This window comes from Macaca fascicularis, chromosome 1 (assembly GCF_037993035.2).
Source record: "Macaca fascicularis isolate 582-1 chromosome 1, T2T-MFA8v1.1".
Lineage (NCBI taxonomy): Eukaryota > Metazoa > Chordata > Mammalia > Primates > Cercopithecidae > Macaca > Macaca fascicularis.
Window position 1 is genome coordinate 59832524 of NC_088375.1, and position 15143 is coordinate 59847666.

The 15143-nt window shown below is 50.2% G+C and overlaps 2 long non-coding RNA genes across 4 annotated transcripts in view; one reads left to right on the forward strand and one right to left on the reverse strand.

The window, feature by feature from the left end:
* The first annotated feature begins 6799 nt into the window (after positions 1–6799).
* Positions 6800–15143, forward strand: part of LOC135969500 (uncharacterized) — a 37190-nt gene continuing 28846 nt past the window's right edge. For both annotated transcript variants that reach the window (XR_010584762.1, XR_010584763.1), the window contains exon 1: positions 6800–7467. This is a non-coding gene — a long non-coding RNA (uncharacterized lncRNA). The remainder of the gene's footprint in view (positions 7468–15143) is intronic.
* LOC135969503 (uncharacterized) overlaps positions 10538–15143 on the reverse strand; it is a 34245-nt gene continuing 29639 nt past the window's right edge. The window contains exon 3 of one of the 2 annotated variants that reach the window (XR_012431350.1): positions 10538–10688. This is a non-coding gene — a long non-coding RNA (uncharacterized lncRNA). Of the gene's footprint in view, positions 10762–15143 lie in introns of both variants that reach the window. The other variant, XR_010584768.2, reaches the window with a different exon arrangement.

Below are 15143 nucleotides of genomic sequence, written 5' to 3' on the forward strand. Positions count from 1 at the left end.
CCACAGGGAGTGCCAAGTGCTATGTGGGAAATTAAAATAGGATGATTGCTAGAGGGTGACAGGATGTGATCAGAGAAGCCCACTCCAAGGAAGTGACATTTAGCCTGAGACCCGAATGATGCTGGAAGAGCCCTTGAGGAAAGGAGCTGGAGGGATGGCCTGCTTTACTGGGCTGGAAGGGTCAGACAGGCTGTGACCTGTGGGAAGTGCTCTGCAAATGTTTGGGGTTTTTTTGTTTTTGTTTTTTTGAGATGGATTTTCGCTCTTGTTGCCCAGCGTGGAGTGCAACATGGCATGATCTCGGCTCACTGTAACCTCCGCTCCCCGGGTTCAAGCGATTCTCCTGCCTCAGCCTCCTGAGTAGCTGGAATTATAGGCATGTGCCACCATGCCTGGCGAATTTTGTGTTTTTAGTAGATAGGGGGTTTCTCCATGTTGGTCAGGCTGATCTCAAACTCCTGACCTCAGGTGATCTGCCTGTCTCTGCCTCCCAAAGTGCTGGGATTACAGGCGTGAGTCACTGTGCCAGCCCAAATGTCAGTGTTTCTAAAGATAACGACTGTGGCAGGCAAGTGGGAAGAATTGCAGGTTTGAAAGTTGATCAGATGTAGAGACTGAGGGAAAAGGGAGCGTCCAGATTCCTAAGTCTTTGGTTGTATGTATGGAAACGGAGGATGTTGCTGTTTGCTGAGGCACTGCTGTTTACCTTTTTTTTTTTTTTTGAAATGGAGTTTCGATCTTGTTGCCCAGGCTGGAGTGCAGTGGCGTGATCTCGGCTCACTGCAACCTCCACCTCCTGGATTCAAACGATTCTCCTGCCTCAGCCTCCTGAGTAGCTGGGATTACAGGCACCCGCCACTACACCTGGCTAATTTTTTGTATTTTTAGTACAGATGGGGTTTCACCATGTTGACCAGGCTGGTCTTGAACTCCAGACCTCAGGAGATTCACCCGCCTCAGCCTCCCAAAGTGCTGGGATTACAGGTGTGAGCCACCGCGCCTGGCCTGCTGCTTTTTATTTGAAGGGCCCCATGCCCTGAACTGAAGCTGCCCTCATCTGGATTCTGTCTCATTCAGGGAATTTTGAAATCTTCTGGATAGGTCCTTAGCAAAGTCCTTCCATCGCCCCTTCCCCCATGCCCTGCCCCACCCTGCCAGTCGCATACAGGCTTGTTCTGAAGCCTGTGAGGAAACTGTCCCTCTCAGCCCCACCTCCGTGCCCACCCAGGCCGCCCCAACACAGCCTACTTGACTCCTGGAGACAGATGGAATCTTAGATCCAATTTAATCCTTCCCATTTTCCATATGGGGAAACTGGAGCCACGTGATTTATCTAATATTCCTTTTCCTATAGTCTTTTTTTTTTTTTTTTTTTTTTTGACAGAGTCCTGCTCTGTCACCCAGGCTGGAGTGCAGGGGTGCGATCTCAGCTCACTGCAACATCTGCCTTTCCAGTTCTCCTGCCTCAGCCTCCCGAGTAGCTGGGATTACAGTTGTGCACCACCACGCCCAGCTAATGTTTGTATTTTTAGTAGAGATGAGGTTTCACCATATTGGCCAGGCTGGTCTCAAACTCCCGGCCTCATGTGATCTGCCTGCCTTGGCATCCCAAAATGTTGGGATTATAGGCATAAGCCACCATGCCTGGCCATCTTTTCCTATTTTCTTTCTTTCTTGCTTGCTTGCTAGCTTGCTTGTCCTGCTCTGTCACCCAGGCTGAAGGGCAGTGGCGTGATCTCGGCTCACTGCAACCTCTGCCTGCCAGGTTTAAGAAATTCTTTGCCTCAGCCTCCCGAGTAGCTGGGATTTACAGGCGCATGCCCCCACGCTCGGCTAATTTTTTGTATTTTTAGTAGATAGGGGGTTTCACCATCTTGGCCAGGCTGGTCTTGAACTCCTGACCTCATGATCCACCTGCCTCAGCCTCCCAAAGTGCTGGGATTACAGGCGTGAGCCACCATGCCTGGCCTCCTGTATTCTTTCAACAATAGTCATTGAAAAACTCATTGAGTTCCTACTGTGTGCTGTTTTAGGCACTGAGGATACAGCAGAAAACAGAACAAAAATCTTGTCCTCCCAGCCTGGGAAACATGGCAAAGTCTTGTCTCTACAAAAGATACAAAAGTTAGCTAGGCGTGGTGGTGCCTGCCTGCAGTCCCAGCTACTCACGAGGCTGAGGCAGGAGGATCACTTGAGCCTGGGAGGTTGACGCTGCAATGACCCAAGACCGTGGCACTGCACTCCAGCCTGAGAGACAGAGGGAAAACCTGCCTCAAAAAAAAGATTCTGTCCTCATGGGGCTAATATTCTACTTGGAGCAACTGATAATCAAAATACAATTCACAATTATTGTGGTTATTGTTATGGGCATGGTGGCTCATACCTATAATCCTATCATTTTGGGAGGCCAAGGTAGGAAGATACCTTGAGCCCAGGAGTTTGAGAACAGTTTGGGCAACATAGGGAGACCCTGTCTCTACTTTAAAAAAAAAAAAAAAGACTGGGCATGGTGGCTCATGCCTGTAATCCCAGCACTTTGGGAGGCCGAGGTGGGCAAATCACGAGGTCAATAGACCGAGACCATCCTGCCAACATGGTGAAACCCTGTCTCTACTAAAAATACAAAAATTAGCTGGGCGTGGTGATGCACACCTGTAGTCCCACCTACTCGGGAGGCTGAGGCAGGAGAATTGCTTTAACCCGGGAGGCAGAGATTGCAGTGAGCCCAGATCCCGCCACTGCACTCCAGCCTGATGACGAGGCGAGACTCTGTCTCAAAAAAAAAAAAACAAACTGAAAAAAAAAATACAATTAACAATAATGAAACACACAATTATGTCAGGTGCTGATATGTTCCCTTAAGAAAAATAAAGCAGAAGAAAGAAAGAAAGGAATGGAGATGAAACTGGGGTGAGGGTAGGCTTCCATCTGGGCTCCTCTCAGATGTCTTGGTTAAGAGAAGGTTTCAGCACTGGCCCGAGGACGGAGCTGTGGAATCATCTCAGAGAAGAGACTTCCAGGTAGGGCTCAGAACACAATTCCCCAAAGTAAGGCATGCTGAGTATTTTGAACTAAAGGAGATGGGAAGGCCTCAGAAGCGGAGTCTCTCTGACCTCCTGCCCTGCTGCTCACCTTTCTTTCTCTTTCGAGGCAAGTCATAGAAACCAGAATTCCTGTTCCCCACGGCCATAGAAACTAGAATCCCTCTCCCAGAAAGCAAAACCTACAGAGGTCATTTTCCCCCTCTCCCTTCTCCCTTAAAGTCCCTCATCCCAGAGGGGTCCTTCCTCATACCTAGGAAGAAGAAATGCTACACAGGCCGGGCGCAGTGGCTCATACCTGTAATCCCAGCACTTTGGGAGGCCAAGGCGGTCAAATCACTCGAGGTCAGGAGTTTGAGACCAGCCTGGCCAACATGGCGAAACCCTGTCTCTACTAAAAATACAAAAATTAGCCGGATGTGGTAGCATGCACCTGTAATCCCAGCTACTCGGGAGGCTGAGGTGGTAGAATCGCTTGAACCTGGGAGATGGAGGTTGCAGTGAGCCGAGATCATTCCACTGCACTCCAGCCTGGGCAACAGAGTGAGACTTCGTATCAAAAAAAAAGAAGGAAAGAAAGGAAGAAGGAAAGGTTACACAGAGAAACCAAGGAGAATCGAGCAGACAGGCCTTGCTGTTTCCCCTCTCACTGAGCATTAGATCATAGCCCTTCATCCAATCATATTTCTACACAGCTGCCATTCCTCATCAACCCTAAGCATAAACAGAGTTTTCCCTGCGTCTTTAGGTCTTCACTTCTGAAGGCTCTCATAAAACTTTTTTAAAAATTTTATTGAAACGAGGTCTCCCTATGTTGCCCAGGCTGTTTGTGAACACATAAAACTTTGATCAAATAGGCTGGGCCCAGTGGGTCACGCTTGTAATCCCAGCACTTTGGGAGACTGAGTGGGAGGACTGCTTGAACCAGCCTAGGCAACATTGTGAGACACAGTCTCTATGAAAATTAAATTTAAAAAATTAGCCAGGTGTGGTGGTGTGCACCTGTAGTCCCAGCTACTCAGGAGGTTGAGGTAGGAGGATCGCCTGAACCCAGGAGGTCAAGACTTCAGTGAGCCGAGATCCCACCATGCACTCTAGCCTGGGCTACAGAGTGAGGAAAAACAAACACAAACAAACAAAAATCCAACTTTGATTAAATAAATCTGTTACGTTTTCTCTTATTAACCTCCTTCTGGCGGGTGAGAAAAGGGATCACACCTTTCTGCCTTTATAAGGCCCAGCAGCTGGAACGCGCGGCTCCTGTGAGAAAAGCCAAGGGGGCCTGTGCAGATGGAACAGAGCCAAGGACGCAGGGGTGGAGATGAAGTCTAGGGCGGGGGCAGATAGCACAGGGCTTTTGTAGGACTTTGGCTTTTACAGGTAAGATGTGGAGCCATGGAGGGTTTGAACTCTCTGGCTGCTGTAGGGGGGCCTTGTGTCCTGTCTCTTGAACAGAATACTAATTTCCTCAGGGGCAGGATGCACACCAAAGCCCAGTCAGGGGCTCTGTTCTGGTCAGCGGGCCAGCCTTGACCCCACAGTCCCACAGCCAGCCAGACCTGAAGGTGGAACAGAGGTCCCTGGGAGGACTAGTTTTCTTTCTTTTTTTTTTTTGAGATGGAGTCTTGCTCTGTTCCCCAGACTAGAGTGCAGTGGTGTGATCTCGGCTCATTGCAACCTCTACCTCCCAGGTTCAAGTGATTCTCCTGTCTCAGCCTCCCTAGAAGCTGGCACTACAGGCGCTTGCCACCACACCTGGCTAATTTGTGTATTTTTAGTAGAGACGGGGTTTCACCATGTTGGCCAGGCTGGTCTTGAACTCCTGACCTCAGGTGATCTGCCCACCTTAGCCTTCCGAAGTGCTGGGATTATAGGAATGAGCCACCTCGCCCAGCCTGGGAGGACTAGTTTTCACGTGTATTTGTAGTAGGCATGTTTTTGATGCTATCTCAGTACATTGCATTGAACACTGCATTTATTCATATCCCAGGCTATCAGCTTTTTTGTTTGTTTGTTTGTTTGTTTGAGACAGAGTCTTGCTCTGTTGCCCAGGCTGGAGTGCAGTGGCATGATCTCGGTTCACTGCAACCTCCGCCTCCTGGGTTCAAGTGATTCTACTGCCTCAGCCTCCCAAGCAGCTGGGATTACAGGCGCATGCCACCACGCCTGGCTAATTTTTGTGTTTTTAGTAGAGACAGTGTTTCACCATGTTGGCCAGGCTGGTCTCAAACTCCTGACTCAAGTGATCCACTGGTCTCGGCCTCCCAAAGTGTTGGCATTACAGGAGTAAGCCACTGTGCCTGGTCAGCCACCTTCAGCCTTCACCGGCCTGTCAGTTCTTATCTATTCCATTTCTGCTTGATTGTAAGCTTCCTCCGGGGAAGGACTGGGTCTCCCAGACATTTGAATTAATGGTGATCTTTGCAAAAAGCCAGGAACCCCTGTGGGTGATTGCTGGCAGGGAGACAAGCTACACGGGAAACAGCAGGGATCCCTCTGTGGCCTGGGGGTTAGGAGACCTGATAAAAGTTTCCTCACTCGGAGGCTCAGTCTCCCCATCTGTAGAAGGATATGGATTGGACTACATAGATGATTTTTTTTTTTTTTTTTGAGATGGAGTTTCGCTTGTGTCGTCCAGGCTAGAGTGCAACGTTGCGATCTTGGCCTCACTGCAACCTCAATCTCCCAGGTTCAAGCGATTCTCCTGCTTCAATCTCCCCAGTAGCTGGGATTACAGGAACCTGCCACAATGCCCGGCGAATTTTTGTATTTTTAGTACAGATGAGTTTTCATCATATTGGCCAGGCTGGTCTTGAACTCCTGACCTTAGGGGATCCACCCACCTCAGCCTCCCAAAGTGCTGGAATTACAGGCATAAGCCACCGCACTTGGAAGATTCTTTTTTTTTTTTTTTTTTTTTTAATTTATTTATTTTTTTTGAGGCGGAGTCTCGCTCTGTCGCCCAGGCTGGAGTGCAGTGGCCAGATCTCAGCTCACTGCAAGCTCCACCTCCTGGGGTTTTTTTTTGTTTTTTTTTTAAGATTCTTTTTTTTTTTTTTTTTTTTTAATTTATTTATTTTTTTTGAGGCGGAGTCTCGCTCTGTCACCCAGGCTGGAGTGCGGTGGCCGGATCTCAGCTCACTGCAAGCTCCGCCTCCCGGGTTCACGCCATTCTCCTGCCTCAGCCTCCCGAGTAGCTGGGACTACAGGCGCCCACCACCTCGCCCGGCTAGTTTTTTGTATTTTTTAGTAGAGACGGGGTTTCACCGTGTTAGCCAGGATGGTCTCGATCTCCTGACCTCGTGATCCGCCCGTCTCGGCCTCCCAAAGTGCTGGGATTACAGGCGTGAGCCACCGCGCCCGGCCAACCTCCTGGGTTTACGCCATTCTCCTGCCTCAGCCTCCCGAGTAGCTGGGACTACAGGCGCCCGCCACCTCGCCCGGCTAGTTTTTTGTATTTTTTAGTAGAGATGGGGTTTCACCGTGTTAGCCAGGATGGTCTCGATCTCCTGACCTCGTGATCCGCCCGTCTTGGCCTCCCAAAGTGCTGGGATTACAGGCTTGAGCCACCGCGCCCGGCTTTTTTTTTTTTTTTTTTTTTTGAGGCGAAGTCTCACTCTTGTCCCCCAGGCTGGAGTGCAATGGCGCGATCTTGGCTCACTGCAATCTCCGCCTCCCAGGTTCAAGCGATTCTCCTGCCTCAGCCTCCTGAGTAGCCGGGATAACAGGTGCCTGCCACCACGCCTGGCTAATTTTTTTTTTTTGAGACGGAGTCTCGCTCTGCCACCCAGGCTGGAGTGCAGTGGCCGGATCTCAGCTCACTGCACGCTCCGCCTCCCGGGTTCACGCCATTCTCCTGCCTCAGCCTCCTGAGTAGTTGGGACTACAGGCGCCCGCCACCGCGCCCGGCTAGTTTTTTGTATTTTTTAGTAGAGACGGGGTTTCACCGTGTTAGCCAGGATGGTCTCGATCTCCTGACCTCGTGATCCGCCCGTCTCGGCCTCCCAAAGTGCTGGGATTACAGGCTTGAGCCACCGCGCCCGGCCCTAATTTTTGTATTTTTAGTGGAGACAGGGGTTTTACCATGTTGGCCAGGATGGTCTCGAACTCCTGGCCTCAGGTGATCCGCCTGCCTTGGCGGAATGCTATAATCCCAGAATGCTGGGATTACAGGTGTGAGCCACCATGCCCGGCTAAGGCCGATTCTTAAATTATGTTTGAAATATCAACAGAATCTATAGATATCTCCAGAATAATGAGTTGGTGCACAAAACTTCGCGTGTGACTGAGAGGAGAAGGTTCACAAGCCCCTAAATTTGTCTCTAAGAGCTTCTCCAGTTCTAATAATGTGATTTTTGTGCACTGATTGTGGCACTAGCCCAGGGAGGCTCCGACCTTGGAGGACAGACTTGGTTTTAATCTCCAGGTGAGTGATTTAGGACTTGTTTTTGTTGGATTCTGGAAAAGGTGTGTGGATATGTTTGTGGAGGCAAAGAAGGAGTTTGTGGTCTGGAGTCTGCATGTTTTGAGCCTCCAGGCCTAGTTACGTGGGTATGATGGAGAAGGGAAGGCCCACGTGGGAGTGGAGCCAGCCAGTCTTTCCCGTGTGGGCAATGCAGGGGACAGTGGGGAGGGCCGCAAGGTGGACAGAGGAGGAGGAATCGGGAGGTGGGAAGGGGCTGGGTGGTGACAGGCAGAGGGCTAGAGAGCTGTGGGCAGAACAGGGACCTGGTCCCATGTGTCTCTGGGCAGAGACTCACTCCACGCCAAAGCAAATAAGGAGAAGAGGCCCCTGTGAGTCCGAGGGGTGGTTCCCCCCTTGACTGAAGATCCCGGAGATGGGGAGTGGCCCTGGGCCAAACCAGGCACCTCCCTTTCTCACCAGGTAGTGCCTCTTTGCACGTTCACACCCAATGCTGTGTTGTCAGGGGCTGTAACCTGAGCCCTGGGTGCCAGGATGGGGAGACCCACCCTGTCCTCCTCCTGTCTCCCCCAGCTCCCTTCCCTCTCCAAGGGCTTACACAGGCCCAGCCCAGGGAAGAAATGGTGTTCTCAGTGGGTTTGGAACAGGTAAAGATTAGGAGCAGATGACAGGTTGTCAGTGGCTCCGAGGGCAACTCCGTAATCCCCAGCACCCAAGCTGCAGTGCACTTTGATCCGGCCTCTGAAGGCTTGATTATGAGACACAGCCCATGTTTCCATAAAGGGGAGAACAATTGTTTCCAGCACAGACAAAGGACTCTTTGTATAGCCCTGGGACCCGAGCCCCAGGAGGCATTCGGGGAGAGGAAGGACAGCCCCGCCCCGGGTGGGGAAGGGGGTAGGGGCAGGGCAGTACTGGGTGAGGCAGCTGCCTGGCTCCCATTGAGCTTGCCCGTGATGGGCAAAGGGCGTTAATGATGTCCCGCTGCTGGCCCAAGGGGCACACAGGCCTCAGACAGGGGTGAAAGGGGTTTTTTTCTGAATTGCTCCAGCCTCATGCTGAAAATGCATGCAGTTTTATCTTTGTCGGGGCCGACATTGGGGTATCTAGTGCCCCCCTACATTTGGGGAAGGGCCGGCTCCTCATTAGTCAGTTTCCACATCTATCCAACAGGCAGCAGGGTAGGGAGCAGGATTTGCTGTGCAGAGTGGGAGATAGAACTTGGAGAGCATTTGGAAGTAGGAATGAAGAAGCGGGTGCGTTGGGATGGGGAGGAGGTGGTGAGTCTGGATGCAGCAGTGTGTGTACCGTGTGGAGCTGCCTCCACCTCCTCCCCCCAGGCCTCACAGTTTCCCTGGGGCCTGAACATAGGATGACCTCAGAGTTTGCAAAACAAATCCGGCTGTTGGAGAGGGTGAGGACTTTGCTTTGCTCCCCTTTCCTGCATGGGAGAGAAGTCTGGACTGGTGAAGGCTTCTGCCCATCCCAGCTGCACCCCTCACCCATCTGTTAGTTACATCCAGCCCCTTTCCTGCCTCCCATTCCTTCTGTCCACGTGTCAGGCTGGTCCCTAGACTGGCCTCCCAGTCAGAGGCAGCTGTAGTGCAGGGAGCTGGCTTGACCCTGAGGAACTCCAGAAACACATCTGTTTAGGAGAATGAGGCCAGGTTTGGGATCTTATCGGGGCTGCACCTGTGGAGACCAGAAGGGCTCATTTTAGGGAGAAGATAAGTAGAAAGTGTTAAATGCTGGCTCCTCAAAATCACTAGTACAATCTACTGATATCACAAAGCACAGTTTATTGCTCACCTTGGTGAGGGAGACAGAGATTTGGCAGTCTCTCCAAGTGGGAAAGGCAAGGTTATTCGAAGTTTGATTTAAGATTGGTTTAAGATGGATCTTGAAGACAGCTTTGATTAGGACTGGGTAAGGATCGCCATATAACAGTCAAGAATTGGTGCAAACATCAAGGCCAGGATTTTTGAGACAAGGGATTAAGAGAATGTTAGGAAGCAAGCTCAAAGTAGATGCTTCCATTGAAGACTTGATGGGTTTTGTGGGAAGTTCCTGTAGTGAACAATCAGGTCTTTTACCTGGGCGGAGTTGACTGGAATAATAAAGTTATGCTAATGAAGACAGCAGACTAGCAAAGTCATGTTAATGTAACCTCAGTTGTGTCTGTGGTAGGTAGTTTCCATTTTAGGTGTAAATTTAGAGGGTGTGAGGGTAAAAGCTCTTTAGGGGCTGGTCTGGAGTTTGGGGCGGGGAATGGCAGGAGGGTCTATAGTCCTGAAGAGCAATGACCAGACTGCAGGGCAGAGGCAGAGACACGTTAGACTGGAGAACTAGAGGGGGAGGAACTCCAGCTGACCCCAGGAGAGGTCAAGACTCAAGCATGTGAGCTGGAAACCAGGCCTGCAGGTGCCAAACCGGTCCCTGCCCGTGAAAACAGGCTGTGTTGACTTTGGCAGCCCCACCCTAGCCTCCTCCCACCCCAGAAGGGCTTGAAACTGACACTGGGCCATGCAGGGGGCTGGAGATGTTCCCAACCCAGTCCTGCTCAGGCCGGCTGTGGCTGGCTGCTACCCTGGCAGAGGGAGCCAGAGGGTGTGTATGGGGGAGGGAGGGAGGTTCCCCTGGGAGGCAACTGGTGGAGTCCAGGGCTGGGGGCCATCAGGAGTGTATGAGTGGCCTCTTGAGCTCAGACTGAGGACCCAGACAGACTAGGCAGTAGGGGAGAACAGTTGAGTTTGGGGGACATCAGTTGTTCTCTTTATGGTGTAACTATGATTTCTTTCTTTTTTTGTGAGACAGAGTCTTGCACTTTTTCCTGGGCTGGAGTGCAGTGGTGCGATCTCAGCTCACTGCAACCTCCGCCCCCCCAACCTCCCCCGTTCAAGCGATTCTCCTGCCTCAGCCTCCCAAGTAGCTGGGATTACAAGCACGCGCCACCATGCCTGGGGAATTTCTGTATTTTTTAGTAGAGACTGGGTTTCACCCTATTGGCCAGGCTCGTCCCTATGATTTCATATGAGCTGAAATCTACATATGTACTAGTCATCACAACACATCATTTTATCATTTTATTGATAAACTAAGGCATGGGGAGCATCGGTGACTGATCAGACAGATGGGATGGAATTAAAGGTCCAGTCTGTGGCTTCAAGGCAAACTCTGCTGTGCCCCTTGGCAGCCTCCTCCTGGGCTACTCAGGCATCTCATTCCTGCAAATGGCAAGAGAGGAGCTCAGATAACTCCTGTCTTGCCAAAGGGAGGAGGCAATAGCCTGAAACAGATCTGGGAAGAGGAGAGAGAATGAAGAGTGTGAGAAATGAAGAAGAGAGAGGGCAGTCAGTCCAGAGAAATAGGCAGGGACAGAGACAGGGAGGAAAAGATGGGAGGAGATGAAGAATATGTGTGTGTGTGCATGTGTGTGTAAAACTATTACCAGCTTTCCAAATTTGATAAGTCACGTTCATTTCTATTGCCCGTTTTCAGAAAGAGATGGCAACAAGTGAAAGGGGACCTAAGAGGGCTAGTGAGGGACATGGAGAGCACAGCAGAGGGAAAGAGGCAGCTAAGAAGACAGGACAGAGGGGCAGAAGGGGTGGTGGAGATAGGCTGAGACATCTGCCTTCTCCTCTGGGCCAGCTCCCTTCAGCTCGTCATCATGGTGATGGCTGCCCAAAGACTTTGCGTCCAGCTTCTGCTGCCCATGGGAAGTTATCTGGCCAGGATTTTACTTTGCTGCAGGCTGAGAGATGAGGGCAGAGGTAAGCAGGGAGTTTAATGGGTCAGAGATACTGAGGGAGGAATCAGTGGGACAGGGCCACACGGGTGCCCTGGGCTCTGAGCAATCTGATTCAAGAGATGCTCCCTTCAGAAGATGCTCTCCTCAGGAGAGTACTTTCTGTCTGGTGGCAGAGGACTTTCTATTTTCCCTAAATGGAGAGAAATAGAATGCCTGGACCCTATGAGAAGGCAAGAGCCACATTTCTTGAGAAGGTCAGTTGTGGGGAAGGGAAGGGAGGGGAGGAGAGTGAGACCTGGGCTGGACCCTGAGGTGTCTCAAGCACCAGGTTCTGACCTTCATGTCATCTCTCATCGATGCCTCAGCCTTCCCAAAGGGACTGAATTATAACCACAGCAAACATAGCAGCCATTGTACTGAAAACATACTTTGGGCTAGATACTCAGTTAAGTGCCTTATTTTAACTTTATTTCTATTTTTATTTATTTTTAGTTTTATTTAGTTAGTTTTTTGAGATACGATCTCACTTTGTTGCCCAGGATGGACTGCAGTGGCCTCATCATAATTCATTGCAGACTCGAACTCCTGGGCTCAAATGATCTTCCCACCTTGGACTCCCAAGGAGCTGGAACCGCAGGCATGCACCATGATGCCCAGCTGGTTGTTTCATTTTGTTGTTTTTTGTAGAGATGGGATCTCCCTGCGTTGCCCAGGCTGGTCTCGAACTCGTGGGCTCAAGCTGTCCTCCTGCCTCAGCCTTAATTTCATTTATAAAATTTACAACAACCTAACAAGTTAGGTATTATGGTACCCATCTTAAAATAAGAAAACTGAGTCCCAGAGAGATCAAGTAACTTTCTCATGTGGTCTAGGATTCCTTTAAAGACCATCAGTCCTTGCCGGGCAAGGTGGCTCACACCTATAATCCCAGCACTTTGGGAGGCGAAGTTAGAATGATGACTTGAGCCCAGGAGTTTCAGACTAGCCGAGACAACATAGTGAGACTCTGTCTCTTAAAAAAAAAAAAAAAGTTTACTATCCTGGCTAACATGGTGAAATCCCGTCTCTACTAAAAATACAAAAAACTAGCCGGGCGTGGTGGCGGGCGCCTGTAGTCTCAGCTACTTGGGAGGCTGAGGCGGGAGAATGGCGTGAACCCGGGAGGCGGAGCTTGCAGTGAGCCGAGATCACGCCACTGCACTCCAGCCCGGGAGACACACCGAGACTCCGTCTCAAAAAAAAAAAAAAAAAAAAGTTTAAAAATTAGCTGGGGTGCCAGGCACAGTGGCTTACACCTGTAATCCCAGTACTTTGGGAGGCCGAGACGGGGATCACCTGAGGTCAAAAGTTTGAGACTAGCCTGGCCAACATGGTGAAACGCTGTCTCTACTAAAAATACAAAAATTAGCTGGGCATGGTGGTGCGCACCTGTAATCCCAGCTACTCAGGGGACTGACGCAGGAGAATTGCTTGAACCCAGGAGGTGGAGATTGCAGTGAGCTGAGATCATGCCACTGCACTCCAGCCTGGACAACAGAACAGGACTCTGTCTCAAATAATAATAATAATAATAATAATAATATGTGATCCATGAAAACTCCTTATATGTTCAACTCATCCCTTCAGAGACTATTCCCAGCACCTCTGCCCACAGCAGGGAACCTGGCTCCCCTGAAGTCCTCACTATGGAGTCCTAATTAGGGAAAAGGAGTTGGGCTGGCAGGACCAAGGGAAAGCAAAAAGAGACAGCAGATAAGCTGTAAGTCTGCCTTTTTTCATGGTCTAGGACACACAGCCCTCCTGCAATAAATCTGCCTTTTTTTTTTTTTTGAGATAGAGTCTTGCTCCAGTCACTCAGGCTGGATTGCAGTGGCATGATCTTGGCTCACTGCAATCTCTGCCTTCCTGGTTCAAGTGATTCTCCTACCTCAGCCTCCTGAGTAGCTGGGATTACAGGCGTGTGCCACCACACCAGGCTTTTTTTTTTTTTTTTTTTTTTTTGAGATGGAGTCTCGCACTGCACCCAGACTGGGGTGCAGTGGCAAGATCTCAGCTCACTGCAACGTCCACCTCCCGGGTTCAAGCGATTCTCCTGCCTCAGCCTCCCAAGTAGCTGGGATTACAGGTGTGCATCACCACACCCGGCTAATTTTTTATATTTTTGGTAGAGAAGGGGTTTCACCATGTTGGTCAGGTTGGTTTTGAACTCCTGACCTCAAGTGATCCACCTACCTCGGCCTCCCAAAGTGCTGGGATTACAGGCGTGAACCACAGCACCTGGCCAGCTTTTTGTATCTTTAGTAGAGACAGGGTTTTGCCATCTTGGCCAGGCTGGTCTCGAACTCCTGGTTTCAAGTGATCTGCCCGCCTCAGCCTCTCAAAGGGCTGGGATTACAGGCATGAGCCACTGCACCCAGTCAAATCTGCCTTTCTTTACCTACAACTGTCTTAGTAAATTCTCCTTACCACCTACATGATACTAGCCGCAAACAGTCACTAGTCACATGAGACACTCACTTCTCTTCCCAGCAGCATATCTGCAGCAAGGCTGACTCTCCTCACACTCTAGGCATCTTGGGTCCTGCTATTAGCATCACTTCCAGAGGGTCCTGTAAGGCCCCTTCCCTCCCCTCTTTGTCTATCTGGACCATCTCTTTGCCACTCTTCTCTACCACCTGCTGGTGACACACCATTATTCTTTCTGGATTTGGAGACCTGAAAGGAGTCTCTTTTCTCACCCTGCCATTATTCTGAGGGACTTCATTGTCCATGAAGATAACCATCCAACACCTTAACCTGCTTGTTCCTTGACCTCCACTCTCCTTAGTCACTTTTCCATGATCACATCCTCTATGTTACCATCACTAGGAACTTCCCTACCACTTAAATCTTAAATTGAGATATTCCATGACCTCCCCACTCACCACAGCTACCTTTCTTTCTCTTTCTTTCTTTTTTGAGACAGGGTCTTGCTCTGTCACCCAGGCTGGGGTGCAGTGGTGCCATCTCTGCTTACTACAGCCTCAACCTCCTGGGCTCAGGCAATCCTTCTGCCTCAGCCTCCTGAGTAGCTGGGACCACAGGTGTGCACCATTATGTCAGCTAATTTTCGTATTTTTTTGTAGAGATGGGGTCTCACTATGTTGCCCAGACTGTGTCCTTCCTTCCTTCCTTCCTTCCTTTCTTCCTTTCTTTCCTTCTTTCTTTCCTTCTTTCCTTCCTTCCTTCGTTCCTTCCTTCCTTCCTTCCTTCGTTCCTTCCTTCGTTCCTTCCTTCCTTCCTTCCTTCTTTTCTTTTTTTGATGTAGTTTTGCTCTGTCCCCCAGATTAGAAAGCAATGGCGCAATCCCAGCTTACTGCAACCTCGACCTCCCGGGTTCAAGCGATTCTCCTGGCTCAGCCTCCCGAGTTGCTGGGATTACAGGCATGCACCACCACGCCTGCCTAATTTTGTATTTTTAGTAGAGATGGGGTTTCTCCATGTTGGTCAGGCTGGTCTCAAGCTCCCGACCTCAGGTGATCCGCCTGCCTCAGCCTCCCAAAGTGCTGGGATTACAGGCGTGAGCCACCGCGCCCGGCGTGTGTCCTTTATTTCTAATGCATAAGTTTGAGACCTCCAGTCCCACAGTACTTCTGTTTTGTCCCCATCTATCAGGCACTTTCTGCCTTGGTTCCCTCCTAATCCAACTTAGACTGTCATTCAACCGCTTTCCAGCCCCTTTGCCCCTTATCCCTTTGCTTAGGTCAATGTTCTTAATTGCAAACCACAGAATCCGTTCTATTTTAAGCAAAAGGGGAAATTTTTTTTTAAGGGATAAAGATAGTTCCCAGAATTGTTGGGGAGGTCCAACTCACAGAATCTAGGCTGAGCTTTCAGGAAAAAATCCCCAAAGCACATCGCAGAATTAGGCTGCCTCTGTCCCAGGACC